This window comes from Diadema antillarum, unplaced genomic scaffold (genome assembly GCF_040938485.1).
Source record: "Diadema antillarum isolate AM-2024a unplaced genomic scaffold, OU_Dant_1.0 seq00000367_RagTag, whole genome shotgun sequence".
NCBI lineage: Eukaryota > Metazoa > Echinodermata > Echinoidea > Diadematoida > Diadematidae > Diadema > Diadema antillarum.
This window is the reverse complement of record NW_027271368.1, coordinates 1,725,191-1,751,443: the sequence shown is the minus strand read 5'-3', so window position 1 is coordinate 1,751,443 and position 26,253 is coordinate 1,725,191.

Genomic DNA, 26,253 nt, shown 5'->3' with positions numbered 1-26,253 from the left:
GAAAAGGAGAGAGATCATTGGCAAGATACCACGCAGAAGCGCATGCAACATTATCAAGTTCCTTATTTTTCAACGGAAGGAACAGATTTGTAGAAATGTTCGTTCATAATCCCTTTGTAATCCCCTAAGACATTCAAACGAATTTCGCGTCTGCTCCTTCCTTTAAAAGATACCCCCGAATACACAGTCTCCGGAAAAAAAAATGCAGGAAAATAATACCAAACAAAAAAGCAAGAATACACTTACAATAGCCAGTTTGGCCGCAGATTCCACACAGCGGAAATGGCCGACAAAGAGAGCGTCGGAAATTCACATTTTCCACCTCACTTATTGCCAACTCTAGCCAGGTTTTTGTTTCCAATCTAACTGGCCTTCTACTTAATGAAAACATTGCGTGTGTCTGCCAGCTTCCTTTCGTGCAAGATGACTTTGACGGAAGGGATAAAAGTAAGAATTATTGTTATTTTTGGTTGCCGTGATCTTCACGAGATTCTTCTAGAGACAATAAAAAAGTTCAAGGTTCTGCTAAACTTTTAGAAGGCTACCAGACAGATAGTAATAATTAATAGGCGGATCATGCCGCCTGATTAGTTATACAACCAGATCTATTGATTGGTAACACCGTGGTAGGTCAAGGAAATCTGATTATGAAAACAATTAAAGAAGAAGAAGAAAAAAAAGGCAGACCAAGTGTCGCTATGCATTCCGGCGGTTAGGCCAAGTTTAGATGAACAAGAAAAGAACAGATAAGTGGCTTTTGAAAGATAACATACAATCGCTGAAACTAAACTAGTGTTTTATTGTCTTTTGATGGTATATTCGTGATTCGTTTCTGCAATTATATATCATCATGAGTTCATAATAACTGACAGCCTCTCTACACCATTTTAGTCCACGTAAACCATTGTGAATGTAAAACCATTGATCACGTGAAACAAGTGAGCCCTATGCAAAATCTATGGGGATTTCAGAGTTTTGCAGGGAAATGAGTAAGTTGCAAAGAAGACAAGACTTATGCGATTATGTAGAAAAAAAAACATCCACGATGTTGTAACTGAGTGGCAAGATTGATAATGTACCATACGATAGTTTATTTGTCTGATGTAGTGATATTATTTATTAGGCATCTTCGTAGTCAAGATTATTATACTTATGAAGGTAGTCCCTTGCTACATTCTAGTTATTCAATTAAAACTTTACACTAAATGTATTGTTCACTTTTTCACCTAATGTATGTTCAACGTATCAATCCTTAATATCTTTATTTCAAACGTTTTCTTATCTATGTCTTTCATATTCTGTGTGTTTATTTAACGTAGGGCCTATAATGTGGACGCCTTGAAAGCTTTTGTATCAATGTATTGACACCGGAATGCAGAATTTAACTGAACTGAATTGAACGAGGCTGAACCGATGTATTTAGCGAAGTTCAGTTTGTTTAGACATTATACAGCTGTGCATAGAAAATAATATTCAATGATTTTGAAATTTCCCTCGTTTTGACCAGACCTATTTGTCACAGAAGATTGCTTAGTTAGCACATAGTCTATTTAACTTATTGGTCATACACATCTATTATGAAGCTGAAATGAAATCGAAAAGAAAATCAAACGCCTATTAAAGGTCATCCGCATACATGAAGCTAAAATGAAATTGAAAAGAAAGTCATATGCCTTACCTTTTTGGGTTCCTTCGGCAGCGTACCATTCGCCATTCGTGAATGAGCATTCAAAACGTATTGGGTAAGACTTACATGAAAACGTAAAAATGAAATAATAAAAAGGTAAAAAATAAAACGTTTTAATATGAGCACAAATTGGAAGAAAATTTTTTGTGTCACCACACATAGATTGAAATCCTAACATCTGCTCTACTGTTTTGCTTCAACTATAATTAGTTATTCAGGACAATAATGTTGCAGTAAAGATCGTTCTTGTCGTCTTCTTCTAGTGCTGGAAACGAGTTTCTCACACTGATTTTATCGTTGAAAATTATGGTACCAACTCTGGCGTCGGTGATTTGCTGTGGATTTGTGGATATCAACTTTTTTTAGCATCTCTTGTTTGAGGTGAATATCTAAACCAGGTGTGGCGCCTTTGAATTGTTTCATTTACACGTGCGTTAGGCGTCATCAGGAACATAACAGTAACAATGACCACCCCGAGGACAATGATGGCGCTATACCCTTCAATACCCAAATAAACGCCCGATCGGCCGCGAGACGAGAAGTGACAACTAAACTCCCTATACATAATTATTACGAATGGTCTTAACTTGGCAATCAACTTTTGGGTTGATTACCTGTGAGAAATACAGAGAATTTGTTCTAAACTTAAATGACCAATCGAAGTCAGTATACCTGGATGTATAGGGTTGATATCAATGGTAAATATAACAGTGTATTGAACAAGCTTATAATCTTTAAAATCCCATCGAGTCATAAAGTATTAGAAACGTTTAACGAAGACGTCTATAATCATTGTCATATCAAACTTTATGACACGACTTGTTGGCAGCCAGGTCGCCTTGGATTAAAGAGGAAATCCACCCCAAAAATAATTTTAACTCTAAAAGAAAGAGAAAAAAAAAATATCCTAACTGGAAAAAAAAAATCGGATTTGAATCAAGGAAGATATGACATTTTGAAATTCATATGTCTTCGGAACACATTTCTTGACTAGTCCTAAGGAATATTCAAATTAAAGAGTTAATGGTGGCATGCCCTCACAATTTTTCATGTATGGTATATAATATGAAAATCAGAAAAATTGTTGTTTTCAACTAATACAATTAAAAGCATATTCCCATACCAAAATATATCTAAGTTAACATTTGTTCTTTTTCTTTAATTTGGGTGTTTTTTTTAAGGCAAGTTTTATACTTATATACAACTGAAATATGAGATTTTTTTTCATTTCTGTATGTGAAATGAATAAGAAATTGTGAGAGCGTGATATCATCAACTTGTTCATTTGAATATTCATATCGACTTGTCAAGACGTGTTCGTCAGAAAAAAAAGAAATTTCAAAATGTAAAAATGTCTTTCTTATCCGAATTTGATCATTTTGCCTCTGTTCCGCACGGATTTTTTTTTCTCTTATGAAATTAATAGAATTTTGGAGTGGATTACTTCTTTAAAGTTTTAATAATCAGAGTCTTTAAACAGCTCAACCGCTGCATTTTAGCTGAGAAGCAGGTAAAGTATAGCTGTTCATCTTTATACAATTTTTTTTTCAACGTAGAGGACGTGAAAATGGATAGAATAGCCAAATATGAAAAGGGATCAGTAAAATATTTAAATTTGTATTGCTTACGATGCCTGTAGACTGAGGGTATTGAATATTGCTAACAATTGTCTTTAATAATTCTTGTCCTGCCTGCACTGACGCAGACAAAAGTTATCCCTCGATCGGTATCTACTATCGCAATAAGACTATAAGTGCCTGACTGACAGGTGAATTTAAGTGTCGACATTTTTTGAAGTCATTGAACGCACATCATTTGCGAATAGTGACTTGATTTTAGGCGACGCAAATTCTTTGACATGAAAAAAAAAAGTTTCTGCATCCCGGGATGTTTTTTATGACGGTCGCAATGCTGACGAGAAAAGAATGTTCTTTATTGGGATCACGTTGAGAACAAAAGCTTAACAACCAATTTCAGAATGTTCTTCTTTGTGTGCGTGTGCATATTAAGTGTTATGACAGTATACCGTTTTGAGCGCAGACTTAAAGACACTTATTGTCTCATTCGTTTATTCGATATTGCTTTTTTCTTTACTTTTCGTTTTCATTATGTAGAAAATGATGTGGGAATATCACGTACGAATTAAATGCATAAAAATGAAGTCTTGTTTCAATCATTACGAACACTGTTTTGTTTTAAACTTTGTCTTCAAAAGTGAGACCGAAGTGAATTCTGACCTATTTTAATGTAGTCTGCTCGTTTTATAGATGAATGACAGGAGAGATGGATTTCTATCTTTTCGTTGACGGATGTAAGTTTTGCAGCAAATCTGAAATGCATCGAAGGGAGAGTAACAGCGTACTTTCAGGTGTGATTTTTTTTTTTTTTTTTTTTTTTTTGCATTCAATGCGTTCATGCTTGTGTCTCACATTTGAAAATACAATGATGGCAAAGTGTCTGTGACACAAAATGAAAGATTCAGAGATCGCACTAAAGTGCTTATCATAATCTAGGATAAGTGGAGAAAGTATTTTGGTTATAAAACTATTACTGTTTCAAAGTCTCACTTGATATGGAATACAATGAAGCAAGTCTACTGTTCCATTTGTGTCAACAATCTATGAACGTGATTCATCCAATACCTCAGACGATGGTAGCTGTACAACAAATTCAAATGACAACGTCTGCAGAATTATGGTGAGAAGAAAAACGGCGGGAATATAAAAAAGAAGAAAAATGCGTCGAAGATATGACTATAATTCACTCCAATCGTTATAGATAGCTATCAACGTCCCCTCGGACGATGTTTCAATTCACACCCGTATGATTTCAATTGTTTTGACCATACTTAACACAAATTTGAACATATTGTAATACCTTATACTCCCCCTATCTCTCACTCTTTGGTTTCTTTCTCTCCCTCCCAGCAGCCCGAGGGGCAGGATAGCCCAGCTTGTAACGGCGGAAGCGGGAGGGCTCGGCGGCTGCGGGCTGGACGCTTCCCATTCTTCGTGTGACTCACGTCTTACAGCAGAAGGGAATCACTGTAAAACTTCAAAGAGAGGTTGTACCCTCATTTGCGTTCAAAATGTGTTTGTTTTCACCCCAAATCGAGGACTCATAGTGCAAAACATAGCAGAAACATGTACTGAATTATTTACTCTCACATATAGTGACATTTGCATGAGTAAATCAACGGTTTTTATCTTGAAATGACGCGGAAACAAGTCATGTGTTTGGGTGAGGACTGGGGGATGTTCGGAAAATACGTTTATAATACCCATAACAAACAAACGCAGCCTAAATTTAGAAGAGAAAATTTTTTTCACATCCTATTATGACGCTATTTGTAGCTACAGATCATACTTAGAAGAAGACCAAAAAAAAAAAAAAAAGAATCTAAAAGTGGTAGGAGAGATGGAGGAGAGCAATGGAAGGAAAAAAAACACCTGTAAGCTTCATACGAACTCTCTGAGCTCCCGGAAAGAGCAGGAGGGATTTTTTTTTTTACCACTTCCAAGAGAATGATTCACTTTCGGGACCACAGGATGCCCCTTCTGATTATCGGGATTCCCTGACCCTGCAGCGTGTTAACCCTGTTCCTAGGAGATTTTATAATTTTGGAAGACTCTTTGCATAATTCGGGCCATCGCCGCAAAACGGAAGGGTTGCAGCTATTTCGAACGAAATTTTGCTACTGAAGTGCATGGGCGTCACCAGGGGGGGTGCGTTGGGTGCGAACGCACCCCCCTTCAGATCCTTAAAAAAAAAAAAAAAAAAAAAACAGTCTGCGAGCGACCTCAACGCCGGACGCAAAATAATTATTCTTTTCTATTTTTTTTTAATATTCTGCGCCAGGGACACACACACACACACACACACACACACACACACACACACAATCGTCGGCAAAAACAAAATTGCACCCCTGGTTCTGGCAGCACTGATTTTATACATATCTATTAGTATTGTATACAGTGTTTACTATCTATCGACCGTATTGTACATTCGTACGATACGGAGCACTTAGATACATGTTTGCATGTACTTGTGCTACTTACAAGTATGTAGGGTCTATGTACGTTACTTCTGACCAATCCATATTGCCAGCCCAAGAGCGAGCCTTAGCCTCATTAAAAAAAAAGAAAAAAAATGGAGGGGCAAGCATATCTTAGTTTTGCCCCCCCCCCCTCATAATTAATAATTCCCGAAATGAGAAGATTTTCTTGCTTTTGAAAGAAAACAAAAATGTTGCCACAATACAAATATTGGAAGGCAAGGGCACCATTTGCCCCACCCCACAAAATCATAATTCCCGCGATGAAAAGATTTTCTTGCCTTTTTGTTAGAATTCAAGAAATCTGTCCAATTATTTCACCCAAAAGCAGTGGCGTAACTACGGGGGGGGGGGGGTGCGCCCCCTCCCAATCCGCTGGTGAAAAAAAAAAAAATTACCAAAATAGCAGTTCTAGTGTTAGTAAACTGCTTTTGAATGAACGGGTGATCCAGAAATAAGATATTTTTCTATGATTTCTTTTAACCATAATTAAATAGGTATGTAGTGTGAAACATTGTTCAAAAAGCCCGGACCCGACAAAAGATTGTGATTCCTGGTTGGCATTCTGCACATAAGCAGGATGTGCGCAGTGTACTCAGTACATCCGAACGAAGAGTCGCTACAATGTTGCGCAATGTGATGTAGAATATACACCTTTGTACCTTACGCTTCGTTATATCAAAGCTAGATCATTGATTTTGCAGTGTTGCTTTACATACTTGTCTATATAAAAATGTCTTGCATTGCCAATAAAAAGACTTGACCTGGGCTAATTCCTAACTTTTCCATGTATATAATACACACACACAAACAAACACGCACAATTCGTTTAGGGGATGCTCTAAAGTGCAGATTTTGGACATCCTTTCCCCGCTTGGTCACTTCGACGCCACCTCGCTGGTCATACCTCCCCCAGTCATGAACATAAACCCACACCCTTGACTACCAGTGGCGGATCCAGGGGGAGGGGCGCTCCGGGCGTTCCCCCCCCCCCTTCAATTTCCAAAGCGAAAAAAAAAATAGCTGCAGACGGCAGTTTTTAGACAGTAAAATGTCAAAATTTTCAAGCTCGCTCGCTCCTCTCGCTTGCATTTAGTCGTAATGCCATTCTCCTGAAGTTGCTGCCAATTTATTGCCGGCAGTTGCGCCTGGTGCGCCCCCCCCCCCTTAATTTCCAAAGCGAAAAAATATGGCTAAGAACGGCAGTTTTTGGACTGTAAAATGTAAAATTATTAAGCTCGCTCATTCCGCTCGCTCGAATATAATCATTATGCTCTCCTGATATTGCTGCCAGTATTTGCCAGCAGTTGCGCCCGATGCGCCCCCTTAAATTCTAAAGCGAAGAAATATAGCTACAAACGGCAGTGTGTTTGTTTTTTACTGTAAAATGTCAAAATTTTCAAGCTCGCTCGCTCGCATTTAATTGTTACGCAATTCTCCTGATGTTGCTGCCAGGAATTGCCGGCAGTTGCGCCCGATGCGCCCCCCCCCCCACCCCTCCTTTATTTCCAAAGCGAAAAAATATGGCTCCAAATGGCAGTTTTTGGACTGTATATGTCAAAATTTTCAAGCTTGCTCTCTTCGCTCGATCGCATTTAATTGTTATGCCATTCACCTGATGATGCTGCCAGTAATTGCCAGCAGTTGCGCCCGGTGCGCCCCCCACCCTTAATTTCCAAAGCAAAAAAAAAAAAAAAAAAAAAAAAAAATATGGCTACAAATGGAAGTTTTGGGACTGTAAAAGTCAAAATTTTCAAGCTCGCTCGCTCGCTCGCTCGCATTTAATTGTTATGCAATTCTCATGATGTTGCTGCCAGTAATTACCGGCAGTTGCGCCCGTTGCGCCCCCCACCCCTCCTTTATTTCCAAAGCGAAAAAATATGGCTCCAAATGGCAGTTTTGGGACTGTAAAATGTCAAAATTTTCAAGCTCGCTCTCTTCGCTCGCTCGCATTTAATTGCTATGCCATTCACCTGATGTTGCTACCAGTAATTGCCTGCAGTTGCGCCCGGTGCGCCCCCCCCCCCCCCCCTTAATTTCCAAAGCAAACAAATATGGCTACAAACGGCAGTTTTTGGACTGTAAAATGTCAAAAATTTCAAGCTCGCTCACTCGCTCGCTCGCTTTTAATTGTTATGCCATTCTGCTGATGTTGCTACCAGTAATTACCGGCAGTTGCGCCCGTTGCGCCCCCCACCCCTCCTTTATTTCCAAAGCGAAAAAATATGGCTCCAAATGGCAGTTTTGGGACTGTAAAATGTCAAAATTTCCAAACTCGCTCTCTTTGCTCGCTCGCATTTAATTATTATGCAATTCACCTGATGTTGCTGCCAGTAATTGCCAGCAGTTGCGCCCGGTGCGCCCCCCCCCCCTTAATTTACAAAGCAAAAAAATATGGCTACAAACCGCAGTTTTTGGACTGTAAAATGTCAAAATTTTCAAGCTCGCTCGCTCCCCTCGCTCGCATGTAGTCGTTATGCCTTTCTCCTGATATCGCTGCCAGTAATTTGTCGTTTCACACCGTCATTCCATAATCCATTTATAGGGGTACAACCCCCTCCGGCACTTCCACACCCTCCCCCCCCCCCCCCCCCCATCCTTGCTCGCTCCCTCGCATACTAACCCCCCCCCCCCCCCCCAGATGAAATCCTAGCTACGCCGGTGCCCTTTCCCCGCTTGGTTTCCCTCAAAAAACAGTAAAAGTCTAGGGATTGAGAGCTTCCTATATTCCAAAATGTCTGTCCAAAAAATCTCGTAAACATTTAGTGTCAAAACGCACCCCCCTTGAAAAAAAGCTGGTGACGCCCCTGAAGTGGAAGCGTTTTAACCAATCATACTTCTCGTGTCTGGTCTGCATGGTCCTTGGAGACCAATAGGAACTTGACTTAGGGTTGAATCTCTTTTCTGATCAGAACGTCATTTTATGTAGTTTGGCATTACTTGTATTAAAACCACATTAATTCACCAATTGAATTCATCGTAATATGACAAGATTATACGTTGATGTAGTAATACTTGAGGGCGCACTGCTTATGGATTCTTGTCTACCTGCTGCCGTGTTCGCCGCAGTAAATGATAGCTACACAGTAAAAATTGGTCGATGCATTTATCAAACTTAGATTTTTGCCTTCTGCCTCCATTACGCTTTCATAAAAGGTGACTTACCAGATACATAATGTATGTGGATTCAATGAATGCAGAAATACGAGTAATACACAATAGTGAAGTTTGAGGAAAATCGAATAATCCGTTACAAAGTTACAAAGGTTTACAGTTACAGTTTGGGTTACCCCCATGTGTAGTCATGGCTGGACAAGGATACTACGACAATTCGTGGTGACACACGAGGACAACGATATAAGAAAATATAAAGAGAATTCAACGTATCATCTTAAATTTTCTATGAGCGAGCATTGATTTATCTCGTTGAGAAAGCAGGGGGAATAATATTAACCTTACTATAATTATGTCAGTAACAAGTCGAAGATTAAGTGAAATTTTGTGGAATTCTTTTATATTATAATATTCACGTGAAATTTTGGTGTCCACGAACTGTTGCAGTTTGCTAATCCAGTAACAGCGGCAACTTTAGATTTGAACCCTTCATTTATTGCATTACTGGTCAGCGGCACTGAAACCAGTTGATGACCGAGACAAGTATGACGAACTCAGGACAACGCCATAGCTTTTGGCCATATTTTTTTCCTTATCATCCACTTTATAAGTTTTCCAGGAAGGTCATGTTACATAAATAACTAGAAATGTCGCTATGGCGACTGGTATGCCTCCGCCTTAATGCATGGTTCTCCTAATAGGTCTACAGTACAATGCTTGACAATGTGTGATGAGTTTCACCGCATAACTGGCAAAATATTAAAATGACAAGTTTGTCACAAATGTGTTGAATGTTCACTTTCCTTGAACTAGGTTTAATTGGATGGATGGCTATACTTCCTAAGAGCGCAGGTATTAGGGGATTTGAGGATTTTTACTTCACTTTTGACCCTTTTATTTATAAGTCTACGTATTGATAAAACTTTCAAGGTACGGAGAAAAAGTGTAATTTCACTATCAAATATTAAATTTTTGCATTTTAACTTGACCTTTGACCCTATGACCCTATAATTCCCAAGAGAATCACTGTCAGGTAGAACATGCATGCAGAACTGTAGATATGTACTAAGTTTCATGATGATGCCTTGAGTCACCTTCGAGATACGGACCAAGAAATGAAATTTAGCACTTTCACTTGACCTTTGACCTTTGACCTTTGGGCAAGAAACTTCCAAGAGAATCTCTGTTGGGTTATACATATATATATCAAGTTTCAAGAAAAATCGGGCAGTATTTGTATATGAGGGAAAAAGTGAAATTATGAGGAATTGTGGACCTTGACCTTTGACCCATGACCCCCACATTCCCTAGATAATCACCGCTAGTCATTACATGCATATGTACTAAGTTCCATGAAGATAGCTTGAACCATTTCCAAGATATGGAGAAAAAAGTGAAAATTTAAAATTTTCACTTGACCTCTGGAGAATTTTTATTTGGTATTACATGTATACACCAAGTTTCAAGAAAAAACCTCCAGGCATTGCATAGATATGGGGGAAATAGTAAAATTTCGAGCATTTGACCTTGACCTTTTGACCTTTGACCTTGAGCATGTGCCCGCCTCCGCCGCCCCCCCCCCCCCCCCCCAAAGTTGATAGGTACAACTTCGTCCACTCACGCATACACATACCAAGTCTCATTAGGATATCTTAAACTTTTTTTAGTTACGCTGTCCACAAAATTAATTATGGACGGACGGACGGAAGGACGGACAACCCGAAAACATTATGCCTCAGGCGACACTTCGTGGCGGAGGCATAAAAAAGAGTCCACTAGGAGACTGCAAAATAAAAGCCTGGCTTTTCAGCACGTCTCTTCCATTTCTTGCACCTTCAATTTTGATTCAATATTATCTGAAAGTGATGGGTAGTATTGTTAATTTCACTGTATTTTTCTTCGTTACTATGTATTGTTATTGTGTTATTATGTGTATGGTCATGTTTTGCATTGTTGGAAGTGAAATGAAATGAAATGAAACGAAATGAAATGAAATGAAGTGAAATGAAATAAAACGAAATGAAATGAAATGAAATGATTATATATAGTACGTGGATAGAGTGGGTAATTATGAATAGACGTCTACAGGATCGCATCTGTATTATCATGGACCAATCAAGATAAACAAGTAAAAAGAAGGAGGGATACCTGAACCCTTCTGATAATTTGATTCTTTGACATAATCCTCATAGGAGTCAAAATGATATTAATTTCATATTCCACGCACTCTGATAATTGCACATAACGGGGCAAGATCTGCATTCGAAGGTGAAAAAAAAAGGCGTCTCTATTTTGCATTTCATTCCATGACGCTTAGGTACCGCAGTGCAGATGGATCAGGATATTGTAGACTTGTAAGAACTTGGGCGTTTGTTGTTGTTGTTGTTGTTGTTGTTGTTGTCGTTTGTTTGTTTGTTTGTCTGTTTGTTTGTCTGTGATCCTAATGAAAGATGGGACTCGCCGTTTATTAGGATCGCTTTGTTTTACTTTGTTTTTGAATAATTCAGCCATTCCCAAACCGATTTTCATCACATAAACTTTGAATTCCTCTTAGAATGCTCTTTAACTTTTCGTAAAGTGATTTCTTAAGTATCTAGCAAAAATTTAAAAGCTGAATCCCCACCTGACAACTACCATCCATGCCTTTAATGTGCTGAAACAGTAGGAGAACTGGCATGGTCCTGTATCAGGGCACAACGTCGGGACCAGAGCCGATTAACTAATATATGGTCCCCTGATTGACTGAAATGCAACATATTATAATGGGGTGGCCTTGGGTTAGGGTTAGGGTCAGTGCGCCTATTTCACCTGTTTGACGAATAACAAGGAAGGATATGTACGGGTTTATCATAATCTGAACGTTGGTTCCCCGCGTGGTCCCTATAATTAGGCTGTATATAAGAAGAAATCTAATGAAAGAATAGCAGATTTTTATCAGTATCATCATTAGTATTTTCTTTCATCCACCGTAAAACATCAAGCAAATATCACGAATTGTATCATATATAATTGTCAAAGTGATCAATAAGATTTTAGCAACATTCCCATAGGACCTTTCAAAGGCTCATCAGTGGTAACAGCCGATCATTCGTACAGTTCTATAGGGATTTCTGGTAAGAGACCTCTACAGGTTTAAATCATCAGATAAAGGTTTGCGTTTGAAAATACTACAATTTGCGAAAGAGATCCTCCGTCTTTAGAGCTTTGATCACAGCAAAATGTGCCAATATCATTCTTGACACTCATCCGCCATCCACTCTGGATGCGTTTGTTCCGTTCCTGATGTAATTAAAATCAATATTCTCCACTGTCTGTCAGTGAAACTCAACCCGTTCCTTCCTAACCTGTCACGGTTGATAGCCGCGAATCAGACCTAAACGCGCATTGATATTTGTGGAGCACGGCAAATATCAGGCAACATGGCATAGTGATAGGCTGGGGCAAAATTTATCGGCTGTGGCGGTACAATATGGAAGGAGTTATGAAAAGTATACTCCACGGACCCGCCGAAGAGATTTCGCACAGGCATTCTTAATTGGACGCCACCGTAGAAGGGTAAGTATCTAATTTGCGCTAATTTTAGCCATCGATGCTCATTTGCGCATCGGTGATATCAACGAGAAGTGAGCTGAACATGGGAGCTCATTATCAAGAACATACCGAGTGATAAATATCTCTAATTACGGCTGCTAGAGCGCTAAGTACAGATACTCTCGTCTATGAGCTGGATTTCAGATTTATTTCAGATGATCAGAAATGATGGGGGTAAATTGGAAAGGCGGGCCCTTGGATTCTGCGGTTTCTTCTCACTACCAGGGGTGTCAAAGATATGACTAAGATCTTTGTTTTCTGCGAAGGTTAGATATTAATTGTAGGATTCGCAGAGTATTGACACTCTTTCCAGCGGGTTACGAAAATGATTCAAACCACAACTGGAATATTTATTGCCAACACATTTGGAGAAAGCAAACAAATGGATCGCATATTTTTTGCCTCACTTGGTTAACTATTTTGCCATGTGCATCAATGATAATTAGTAAGGAAAAGGTACAGCAATAACTTATTTAACTTCTGAAGAAGTTCACTTGTATTCTCTCTGAAGAACAGAGTCTGAGATTAGATTACGTATAGAAGACTTGCTAATGTTCCCTATTGTCCAAACGGAAATAAATTACTGTAAAAAGTGTTACCTTGCATTCAGATGACAAAATAATATCTTCTTTAAAAACACTCACACACACAGCAATACTAGTTCTATTCCACTCGCTAAAATTGGTCTTATCCAAGAGTCATGAATGCCTATAAGAAATTCACATGAGCGTGTTTTTTTCTTCTTCTTCTTAGGAACAACTATTCACCGCCAGTAGAAGTTGGAAGACAACATGTAGTCAAATAGCTAGCTTCGCCTCTAATCCTCTTGAATTTTGTACATAGTGTTCTCTTGGAGTGCATCGTTGGAACATTGCAGAATAAGTGGCACATGACATTCTGCTTAAAGGGTGTGTACAGTTCTGGTTGAGGTGAGGATTTAGCTTTGAACGTTTGCGAGATATTCAGAAGCCACTCTATGAGATGTCCAAGAGCATGCAATTCTAAGGGGTATCAAAAGTTTAGTTGATGAAAATCGGTTTTGAAATGGCTTAGATATCCAAAAACAAGGTGAAACAAAGAGATCCTAATAAAAGGCGTGGCCTGTCGCCTTTTATTATTATCACTTTTTTTGGATATCTCAGCCATTTGAAAACCAATTTTCACCAAATAAACGTTAAATCCTTCTTAAAATTACATACTCTTTCATATTTCATAAGAGGTTTCTCATTACCTCACTTAGGAATGTTATAAACCTGAATCCAACCTCAACCAGTACTGTACAGTCCCTTTAAGCGTTAATCTGAGAAGAAATAACATTAGAAAAATGAATGAAATATATCTTTAAGAGGGGTAAAGTTTCAGGTGTGAGTTTCTCCAATTTGTCTCCCTCTACAAACTTAACATAACAATGTCGGAATTTCAGAGCATGGGTATTTGTTCCACGTTCATCGTGTCACTGCCGGCAACAAAGGACAGCCTGGTGGTAAAGTGGCGCTGCCCGGAAAACAGTTAATGACAGGTTCGAGTCCCATCACTGGTTCATTGTTTCCGACATGTTTGTTAATTTACAGATCAGCAGTTGCGATCTAAACAAATTTAAATTGTATAGAGGGAGACAAACTAAAGAAACTTAAACCTGAACCATCATCCTCTGAATAATATCTTTCTTTCAAAATTTATGATATTGAAAAAGTAAATGAATTACAATTACTAATATTTAATCATTATCAATGCATTAGCATGTATAGGCCTAAACAAGTGTTCTAGTCAGATGGTATACAGGCATATTGTGATATTAGCAAGACTATTAATCCAACCTGAAAGGTCATCAAAAGTTGAGCAAATAATCTATCACCATAATACCATTGTCTACAATCATGACAATGATTCATTTAAATGATTTGTCTTCTTTTTTATTTTAGGAGTAATATCAAACTGAGAGATGATTTGTCGAATTTGTCAAAGGTTTTCGAAAATCTTTGAAAATCTATAGTTATCAAGCCTGACAAATCTTACGAAAAGTACGCGTTCCTTCCACTTATTACTGACATAGTTAGGGCTCTATCATTTACCCTGCTTTCTGAAAGAGGTAAAGCCAAGCAATGACAAGTGCTCCTTCATTATGCTAGAAAAAAAAAGTGAAATTTTGAATTCTCTTCACACTTCATTTACATCGTTGCTATTGTGTGACATCAAAAATTATTCTATAGTCTTCTTGGCAAGGATGGCTGTACCGATACTTCAAAAATACAAACAACATAACTTTTTAACAGATTGTCCGATTTTTATCAAACTTCGTCGACGTCTCTTACAGACTGATATTTCTGCATTGACTCAATCTATACATTCGTGTTTCATTCCCCTTTAAATTCGCTATAGGTAGACAATCTTGACTATTATCATATGACCAGTCTCACCAGGATCTTCCAGTTGTCATGGGATCAGAAATAAAAAGTAGGAGGACATTGTTATAAATGGTATATGAAAATATTTTCCTCTCTTTTCCAACAGACGAATATAAGGACAGAAATATCAACTCTGATGTCTTTGGGGGTCAGTTTACAATTATTTTTTGTGTCCACTCCTGTGGGGATTTCGTCCATACCATTCTATTCACCTCATTCTCAGGGTATAAGTTTCGGTGTTCGGACGCGGATTATGGCATCATTATCAAGCTGGGTCATAAAAGGATGTCACGCTCCGATGTCCGCGTGTCAGCGCGCCATAAATTACGGCGCGCTCACAGCTCCCTCGCACCGACACCTCTCAAGGGCAGCGGTGATTGACGGGCAACGCGGCCATGACCTACCGGGTCAGGGCGGTGGGCTTTTGTGGTGGTGGCCCGAATACCTTTCTCCGCAATCTTCTGCCACTTTGACATGGCGTTTATGACATGATCATCATTGGCAGTGTGTATCGTGAAAGCGGTACTGTCTTTTCATCTTACCACGTATAATTACCATCGAAACGATAAGAGACATGTCTCTCCTCGAAAGACACGAATGAAAAATCGCGAAATGAGAGAAATTCAATATCTCCTTGTTTATAATTTATGTGGACAATTTTGGATTTTTGTAGGGTTACGGATTGATGATACTCCTCAATTAGCGCAGATCAAATCACAATGTACCAGATATGCGTTACTTCAAGATCCATTAGATACTGGAACATAATTCAGTAGATGTTTTATAGAATCAAATAAAGAACGAAAATGAATGCAGGGACTGAATGCACTTGAAATGTATCCAGGCCCATCTCCATTGGCTATAGTATAAACCATGGGTGCATTCAGTCATTTTCTACCAAAACCGATTGGGCAAGCTGACCACACTTCGGAACTAAATAGGTCCTACTCCAAAACCAAAAAAGCATTCTTGAGGCCTATTTCGGTGGGGGGTGGGGGGGGGGGGGCATTTTTGAAGACGTGCGGAGTGCGGTATAACTGTTCATCTTTTCTTATGTAATCATACAATGCTAAACGTGTTCAATATTCCTGACAGATATATCATTCCAGAACATTTTCTTTCTCCATGTGGCACAATATGACTGCTTTATACCGTTTGCTGACTATGGTAAAGCGAGTCGCCTATCATGAGGAATTGGGTGGGCATCATTCGTCCGTTTTCTGGTGTGAGTGTAATAATACGGGGCGGACTACTTCGACGGGTTAGCACCCTACTCCTTGCAATGAAGTGGAGTGGTATATTCAATGTGCGTGGGTCGTGACTCTCTCGTACACGGGTCATCTTTAAAGGGGAATGAAATCAAAATATACAAGTAGAATGACTGAATGCAGCAATATTAGTATAACACAGCAGCGAATTTGAGAAAAATAAGACCATCCTTTGAAAAGTTGTGATTTAGATAAAGTTTCGTTGCAGCCTTCGCTAGATGAGAGGACTACTACACTTTGCGATGTACTGCATGTGAAAAACGATACACAGAAAAAAAAAGAAAATTCAACAAAATTTCATTTCTTATGAAAATTACACATTCCTTCGACTTCGTAGTCCCCCTCAACTGTTTTTTGAAAGATATGTCAAATGCTCGTTCATAAACAAGAAATGTGAAATATGTTGCGTTTTCTTTATTCTCCTTATTCATCTTCCATGCATGGCGTCACAAAGTGCTGCAGTCTTTTCATCGTCATTGCAAAAAACAAACAAACGAACAACGAAATTATAGCTTTATAACGAATGATCCCATTTCCTTCAAACTTCGCTGATGTGTTCTGTTGTATTGCTGCATTCCCGCAATTCACATGAAGTGGGCTTCATTCTCTTTTACCATCTGAGGGAGAGTGTTTTTGCCTCTCACTCATTGGTTTATTGCCACTTGGTTTACTAATCAGATGGTTTACTTCCAAGTTCGTCTAACACCACTACGGCTCAACTCACTTGGTCTACTATCAATTTCGTCTAATGCCCGCTTGGTCTGCTTCTCACTTGGTCTAATGCCCAGTTTGGCTCGTACTTATCGTTTCGTCTAATGACCAGATGGTCTAATTGCAGTTTTGTCTCCTTGGACTTTTTTCTCATTTTGTGTAATAAACTGTAGGTATTAAACGAAGTGGGCATAGCCCATCTCGAAATAGACCATCTGGTAATGACGCTAAGTGGCAATTGGACTAGATGGTCATTAGACGAACTGATTGTAGACGAAGTGACCGGATTAGACCATGTGGGTGGAGCCAAAAAAAAATAATGGCTAGTAGACAAAGTGGGTGTCAGACACGATTAGCACTATTGTGCTACGAAAGTATGATAAATCACATTTCCGTTTGTAATACATTGACTTTCAATCATCATTCATATTGTAACACCTCTATTATGTTTGATGCTAATGTTCGATGGCGAATGCCCGTTTGATGGGGAGTACCTATTACATCCAATAGCTATTATATGTTACCTATCATCTTCACTGGATTAGTGTCATATAAGAGTTCTAAAATCGTTATCATAATAATATATTCGTATATGACTTTGGAGCGGATACTCCCTTCGAATAAATAAAGAGCCCTGAACTGGATACTGTGTGAACTTGCATCTTAGTCTCATCTGTCGAGCGGTAGAGAATATACATCACCCATGTAGTACCGACATACGCCATCGAACATCGACACATCAAACATACATGGTGTAACAACATCATTCTCGTATGCATGTATATGTCATGTTCCTTTTTGTAAATGTATTGCCATGTATTGTCGTAGGTATATCTTATTCTAGTTGTTGGTATTCAGTAAACTTTAACACTGGTACTTTGTTCTTAGTTTTGATATTGTTTTAATAAATTAAAACTCAAACTCATGTCTTGTTGGAATGGCTATATACCTGATCACCATGGGGTAATGATGACTGCATGGCGGGCCTCATTCGGAGAACAGTGTGTTCACTGATAAGGTCATTCAGGGAGGTGGTCTCTCCAAGGAGGTACTGGGTCACCTATACTCCTTGGTCTCTCTCACTCCTCCGACCTCCTTGTTATAAATTGCTTCAATAAGTGATTATAAACTTTTCTCTCTTTTTTTGCCGATCTCCCTCTTTGATCCTGATTATAGTTTAGTCCCATTCCTTTGATTTTAGTGCCGTGCTTGTTAATTTATTCTTTTTTATATCTCCTTCAAACTGTGATATACATGTCATTGCCCTCATTTTCACGAGGTCCAAAAGAGAGTGAGCGAGAGAGAAAAAAGCCTGACACCCAAAAACATTGGCCAATTTGCATTGACAACCAAGACAAATTACCCCCTCATGTCGCTCCTAACGAGGAAACTAACAGCTGACACAATTAAACGCGATAGTCGTCTCATTACCTATCACTGATAAATGCTGCTGACTCCCCCTCCTCACTTCAAATTCGATCATTTTGATCTACTGAACCCGTGCCCCGCTTTATTTCCCCAACTCAGACATATCACCGATTTCTCCCACTTGATACGATTTTCCCCTCCTCGTTTTTCTTCCTCCCCTCTTCGCTCATGTTGCCATAGCATTCGGTCGAGAGTCATGGGCGAGATATCACCGGATGTGAGTGTCACGCTACCCTCGACACACCTAATTTTCTCTCGATCTGATTCTATATCCTGTGACGTAAGCACCTGTCGGCAAATCGCAATTCGACCAGAAACGATATTTGTCATGTTTCGATAGGACGGTCCCGCCCCTTTTTTATTGATGAAGAGAGCGGTTTGAGAATGCCGCCAAAGTGCAACCAGGTTCCTGAAAAAATTGCATTTCTCTTTCTTCGCACAGAGAGTCACGTCTTGGGGAAAATACTTTGAAAATATGGCAATGAACGAACAAACGTCAAAAGGGGGGAACCCCCCAAAACGCTGGAACTTGCCAAACTTGTTAACGCTTGACTTGCATCGTTTGGTCTCCACCCTTCATCAATGTTACTCCACCCATAACATTAGTCCTTTCGTCATTATTGCTGTCCTGGATCAAAACTGTTGCTTGTAGGTCCTAGTAAAAGATACATTACCCCAAAATAAGGAAATTATTTACTTTCTCTGGGTTTTCTGTATAAACCACGGGATGATCTCCATAAAAGTGTGAATTCAGCGCTGGGTATACATAATTGCGAATTGTTGTTAGATATTCATGTCAGCATTTAAGCTTTATGGGAGAACAGTAGATATCTTGAAAAGTTAAAAAGTCATGTCAAAAAAATAAAGTCTCCATCTTCATGATAATTTGGATTGTCATGAGGGCTAGATGATGAACCCTATACGGAAGGCGTAATATTATATATAATCATTTTAGTTTAATAAAAAAATCAAAAAGAAAAATAACACGCCCTAATCTGTAAATGGTTCGAAACTGGACGCTTTAATGCCGATCATATACCTCGACGCTGAATTGAGCACAGTTTTGGATATGATTTATTTATCTAGCTTTTTCCCTTTTTTGCAATACTGTCGCCAAAACTATTAGCTGAGTCAAGTCAAACTACTTCTCGATTGGATAATTTGTCAAAACTAATCGACTGTGGACGAGTGTGACTCGATAACTTAATGTCAGTCCGTATGTTCTGTACGGATGGCCAATGTGCACCCGTTTGGCCTTGCTCCACGCTGTAATGACTACCAGCTACTGCTCGCTGCTTGAAGCTGTTAAAATAAATACATTCCAACTGCCCTAAAACATTACGCGGGAAGATGATGCATCTCTCGATGGACCCGACGGAGTGTGAAAACTCGGTAACTTGAATTTCTCCAAGTGACACACAACACAAACGGTAATGTAATCATCATTGTTAGCAAACAAATGCAGGATTTCTGATACCCCATATCTTGATATCGGCATATAGATACTTCTCACATACACGCAAAATAATCATCAGTTGTTTCTATATACACAGCCCTTACTTCATTTATGATTCAATATTCTACCTGTAAATTCCAATAGTTTTTTCAAAATGTTTTCATTACTTTTGTTTCATATTCATATAAACGGTAATTCATGCCTGTGATTATGTGTTTATGATTTGTAATAATACAATGTGTATGTGTGTGTTACGTATGTGTGTATGTATTTGTATGTGTGCAGGTACTATCGTCTTTTTAATTTTTCGCATGTTATCTTTATTTCTTCGTATTACTGATAGATCATAGAGCTAATGAACTTTTTGTTAGTGTTACCTGAGACTACAGTCACCAATAGATGCCGCCTTTATACATCTGTATAATATTGTGACTTTCAATGTTGCTGTTATTGTTATAATTGCTGCCATTACAGTCATTCTACGACTGAAACATCGATAAAATTGCTACCCCTAAAACAGCAGAAGCTGATGAAGAAAAGGAAGAAGAAGGAAAATGAAGGGGAGAGGGGAGGAGGAGGAGGGGGGGGGGGAAGAAATAAGATGAGCTGGAGCACAGAGACCTGTTACTCTCATCTTTTGCCTTTGATACACATAGGCACATTGAGAATGGGGGTAGTCGGCAAAAAGAAGGTATAAATCTGTGCAAAATAACAATAAGAAAGAACAAATCAGTGAACTTAGCATCAACAATAACAACGATAGCAATAGTGAAGAAGAAGAAGAAGATGATGATGAAGAAGAAGAAGAAGAAGAAGAAGAAGAAGAAGAAGAAGAAGAAGAAGCACTGAGCATCGACGGAGGCCTAATGTTTGTACCTCTGTAAAGACGCAGCGAACAAAAAGGAAGGCAGAACACAAAAATGGAGAGGACATTCAAGTGAGAAGAAAACTGGTAAGGGAGGAGGAATGAAAAGAAAGGAGGGGGAGAAAGAAAAAAAAGGAGAAAATGATAACGACGGATAAAGATGGGGGAGAGAAAGATAGGATCTGGAGGATGAGAGGAGGTAGAGGAGTGAAAAACTGATACTAGAAGGAAGAGGTAGACTGTATACGAGTGGTGCCGAAAGTGCGTTTACGATGCTACACCCGAGTGTCCATGCAGTGAGTGCGCAACACTGCATACCCGTTCGCCACTGCAGAAGAATGAGGAATAAAGTTATTAATAAAGGACAAGTTCACCTTCATAAACATAAGGATTGAGAAAATGCAACAATATTAGTAGAACACATCAGTGAAAGTTTGAGGAAAATTGGACAATCGATGCAAAAGTTATGAATTTTTTAAATTTTTGTGTTGGAACCGCTGGATGAGGAGACTACTACAGCTTGTGAGTCATATGCGTACAACAGTATAAAGAAAATATAAAAGAAAATTCAACATATTTTCACTTTTTTCGCATAATAAAAGAGCAACTGACTTGCCTCTTTCTAAAGGCAGGGGGAATAATATTACCCATAACATTTATCGGTAACGAGTCACCGGGGAATGTGTACTTTTTTCAAAAGATGGAATTTTGTGAAATGGTTACCTTTGGGAGCAGTGATTTAGAAAATGTTCAAGATATCACTTTTGATGCATATGTGTAGGTCAGTTGTATCACAAAGCATCCTACCATATAACATTTTCACAATAATGCCTAAAATATAAGGAGATATCACCGTTTTTCTCATCAAACCTTAACTGTAGACGGTTAGTCTCGAAGCATTTTTATTATAACCATTGTTCACATTTTGTATATTTAACTGGATCCTGGTTCAAATTTTTACATTGGTTGTTTCTATCCCTAACTAACATTTTAGAACTATTTTGAAGCACTAACGCTGGGTTTTTGTATTATCTGCAAATGGTAAATTATGCCTTTAATAACCAACGCAGCAATGAAATGAAGGGGGAAAAAAAAGGGGGGGGGGGGAGTATGCATTTCCCACCAGACAGAGAAGCCCGCCCTCAACCGCCGTAGCATTCAAAGAGAAATATCGTTTTCTTTGTCTTTGCCAATTGAAGATTTCCTCGTCAGGGTCTATCCATCCAATTGAGCGTTACCATTACTGACGTTTGCGCGCAGGAAAAATCGGCCAAGGCTAGTCTCGTAGAAGACGTTAGATTTAATGGGAGGGGACAGGGCTTACGGTTCTCAGACGGTCATTGATCACTATCGAGGGAAATCGCGCGAGATGTCTGACGACGAAATTAACCCGTCGATTTCTGACGAACTTTTCCACAAAAGAGAATCAGCCCTCTCTGTGAGGGCTTGTTCAAAAAATAGAACAAGAAGACACAACTAGCAAAGGGAAACAAAGCCAAACATTGATGAATTTCTGCAACCTCCCCCATCCCCCTCCCACACCCTCATGTCCCCTGGGCCGAATCGTCAGGAGATGGGTAGTAAAGATGAGCACTTTCAGATGACAGAATTGGAAGGGGGGGGGGGGGTAGAATTAAAAATTCTGCCCCTCCCGTCAGGAGGGTCTTTCTCAAAATGCTTTCCCCTTTGCTTACATGCCTCTTCGTAGGCGGCAATCGCTCCGGAACAGCAATGTCAGCGTATAGAGCAATATCGCCCCTGGTTTTGCATTAAAATGTCATAATAACCCGCTTTTTGTGACATGTTCACGGCTTCAGTCCCTTAGACGCTTGAACAGTTGAAGCTATGACCCAAGATCAAGATCCCCACAACTTTTTGCATTCTTTTAGTCTTTCCTTCTCGATTTGTACTCGGAGAGTAGAATGATAAACCTTATCAGGCAGCAATTCATTAATTTCTAATGCCCCGAAAAAAAAAAATGTTGAAAGACCATGGTGGTCCGCTGTGAAAATCTTGGAGCCATGGAATGGCTTTAGATCAATCAATCGATGGTAAAGAAATGAAAAATGAAAACCTGAAAATTCAAAAATATATCCTCATGATGTCATGTATAGACTTACAAGAAATGTGCTCGTTATTTTTTTTTTCCCATTTTCATTCAAAGCCATACATAAATCTAAGCACGATACTTGAACAGGATGTCATATATAGCGTTGAGGAAGCCAGGAATCCAGCAGAAAAAAAAAAAAAAAAAACAGAGAGAAAATAAATTCAACTGCGTTCAGAAAGTGCGGAGTTGCAAAAACTGGAGTGACAGTTTATTCCTAAAGTGTGTCAATGAACCCACGTAGACAGCTTTTTTTTTTCTTTTTTTCTTTTTTGCAGTGGGAATGAAGACGGATTTACACAAAGAGTAGCCGAATCTGACCAAATCTGGCTGTAGTTTGGCGAAGAATGTCAAAAACATAAGAAAATGAGCTCTGATATGTCCAGATATCAAGCAATCGTTCGTTTCAATGTTCACCTCTCTCCTTTACTCCACCACCTGTCTACAGGCATGTGGAATGGTCACAAACGAATGAAATAAAGGGAACAAAGCTTTTGTTTTTCGAAACACATCAAATCTACCCTGTTTTCTTTATTGTTTTTAGTATCTTGAAGAGGAGCTCATCAGTGCATCATGGTGTATTTGTCATAGGAGTATTATTTTGTTATTATTCTTTTTGGTTACATATCCTTCAACTCTCCATGGAACTTCCAGTTGATACACATCCATCAAAGGAACTTTGTTGGAAACACCGATACAGTGATATTTAAGACGAGTCTTGATTATCGCCAAGTGCAGATATCATAACAGGAATAATGTTTTTGAATAATTGTTTCAAAATACATGGTAAGCAAAGGCCTCCATAAAAGGACATGAGAAAATTAAGACAAAGGATAGACAAGTTCATATTTTAGCAAAATGCAAGTAGACCTTTGCAAGCGTATAAATATCTCCAAAGTTGCTGGAAGGTTTGTGAGGCGAGTTGAAATGTTAAACGGGAGAATTTGACATTAACAGCATGATAGTCGCAATAAACTCTGAGGAGGAATTTCACACACATCGGATTATTTCTCCTGGATCCCTTGTTTGGTGTTTCCCCCCTTCAAATCTCAGCTTTGATACCCAACACACAAAAAAGAGTAATATCCGGCTCAGCATAAATTGTTGACATAACTGAAAAAGATGACATCTTGGAATAATAATTTGCTCGAGAATCCTCTACGCCCTGGTATTCTCCGGATCATCCCAGGATCGCGTCGAGTCCAACAACGGGAGAGGAAACCCAATACGAGAAAGAATCACTCCAAATTAGAACCACGCCACGTTTTCGCCTAACCTGCCATCGTCCCCGGGAGCTAAGAGAGCGGCACACGTGTGAAAAAGTCGAAGCGTTCGCCGGCTAGGGGTTGATACCCAACAATCCGGTAATTTTAAAGGATAAAAGCAGTCCTGCGAGAAGGAGTAAGAAAACGTTGTACGACTTACCACATGGATGATGCCCTGGATTGTTGCAAAACAGGATGGTTTTAGGCGTTAGTCCACCGAATTCATGGACTAATTTTGGTCTCGCGGATTGGGCTTGTCATCCCGTTGCTCTAGGTGTTCGGTTTGGTGCCAGCCGGAATCTCATCCGAAATGAATGAAGAGAAGACTGAAAGGCGCATCAAATTCACGCCACGGAGAACGACCAATCCTCTTAGAGGAGATTTGTCTTTATATCAGAAGCAGATTTCCCTTGTATTTTACGAATAGTTCGACAGTTTTAAGGTGAAAATAACAATAAGACCACACCTAGACTTCGCGCCGAGGCACGGCAGATGTTCGCCCGTGAGCGAGACGGGCAGCTTCCGGCGGAGCGATGATGATGGTTCGAGATGATGTTGGTAGACAGGAGGAGAAGTTTTCTTACCTCGTCTCTGATTGGCTCGACTCGGCGTGACAATTCCCTCGGTGCTTAAAACGCTGGCCGTGATTGATCGAATTTATGTTTGATTGACAGCAGGTGAGATGCGCATCGAAACTTACCAGTGATGAACAATCCATCACAGATTACATCAATTTCTCGGCGATTTTTAACCATCCCCTCCTTTCTCTCTCTCTCTCCCTCTCTCTTCTCCCTCCATCTCTGTCTTCTATCCCTTTTTCTTTTCGTCCTCCTTTGTATTTCAGACAGAAATTTAAAATTCACCGTCTGGGAGTCAAAAGAAATTAGAGACGTCCTCATGGTGGAAGTGTAGACTCGTGGGTGTTTAATTGGAATGAATGGTCTTTCTGGTCAAGTGAATATGATTTACAGCTCTTGTGGTGAGTAATCGCGTATAGGCGTTCCCTCTCCTTTCAGCGGGATCACTACTCGCTGGGGAGCGGGAATCTTTTCTTGATATCTACTCCCGGTTTCTGTCATCGTTTGTCATCGTTTGAACTTTCTCTGTCGGCTTGACTCTCACAACAATGAAAATAAAGAAACATCTCCGGCCAGGTGAACGACTTCCACAAATAATATGGGCAAACTAAAGGTGGTAGATTTAGTGAGACTCAGCTTTACCTCAATGACTTGCTGTCATCATTAATTACATAATAAACAGGCTCAATTGGATCGACGAGATGATCGCTTTGATTGATCAATCTCTATTGCTCATATACCATGTAGACGTAATGGTTGTTTAAGAAAAAAGAGGTTGATCTTCATGCTAAGTAGTAAAATGTACATTCCACGTCGATCTCAAGTCTAATAGAGATGGATATTGACACAATGTAACGTCTGTTTATCTTTGCTCTCATGAATATGACGGAATTCACATGAGATGCCGCACAAAAATGTCGTTCTTCTATCAAACCATTTTTATTTAAGCATGAATAGCTCGTAGTGTCCAATGCAGGCGCCAGTGAATTAATGTATTAATTTTTGTCCTCTCGGCGATTCTGCCAACTTGTAAAAAAGAACCGTTTTTCCTGATTGTACTTGCTCATCTAAACTTTAACAGTAAATACAATTCATAGACATCGGAGAATGAGACTATATAAAGAAAATGTGACGCCACTGCGTACACGTCTCGGGATTCTAACAAAAATAAAGATTCATCTAAAAATCGCAAGCTTACAGTAGCTGTGAAAATACACAGGAGGGGAAGTTATTTTCATATTTATGCGCGATGCAACACGATTCCACCCAAATTGTTATTCGACAGCCCGCCATGTGATAACGATTACCGTCTTTCGATGTCGCTGGAACATTCCGACGTCGTTTACATACCGAGTAAACGATTGAAGACGGCACAAGGGTTAAGCATCCGAGGTATCTCGTTTGCCACATGTAATCGATTACTATAGAGTGAGTCTAACTTCCTCCGTATGGCGTCTCATGGTCTCCCTGCAAGGCACCCTCATTCATTATTCTCGTCTAACCCGAGGCAAATAACGTTTGGTGTCACTCGAAGAACGGAAAATCACCTGGTTGCGAGCCTAAGACTATTAGTATTAACTTACAGAGCAAAGTGTTGGGGAATCAAAAATGGCGTCAGAAGCTAATTTTGCCATATCTTCGGAGGGAGGGTGATATAAAGGATTTTTAAAGGCAAATTAAGTTCTCTCATTTAAAGACAATCGTCTAGATATTACACTTTA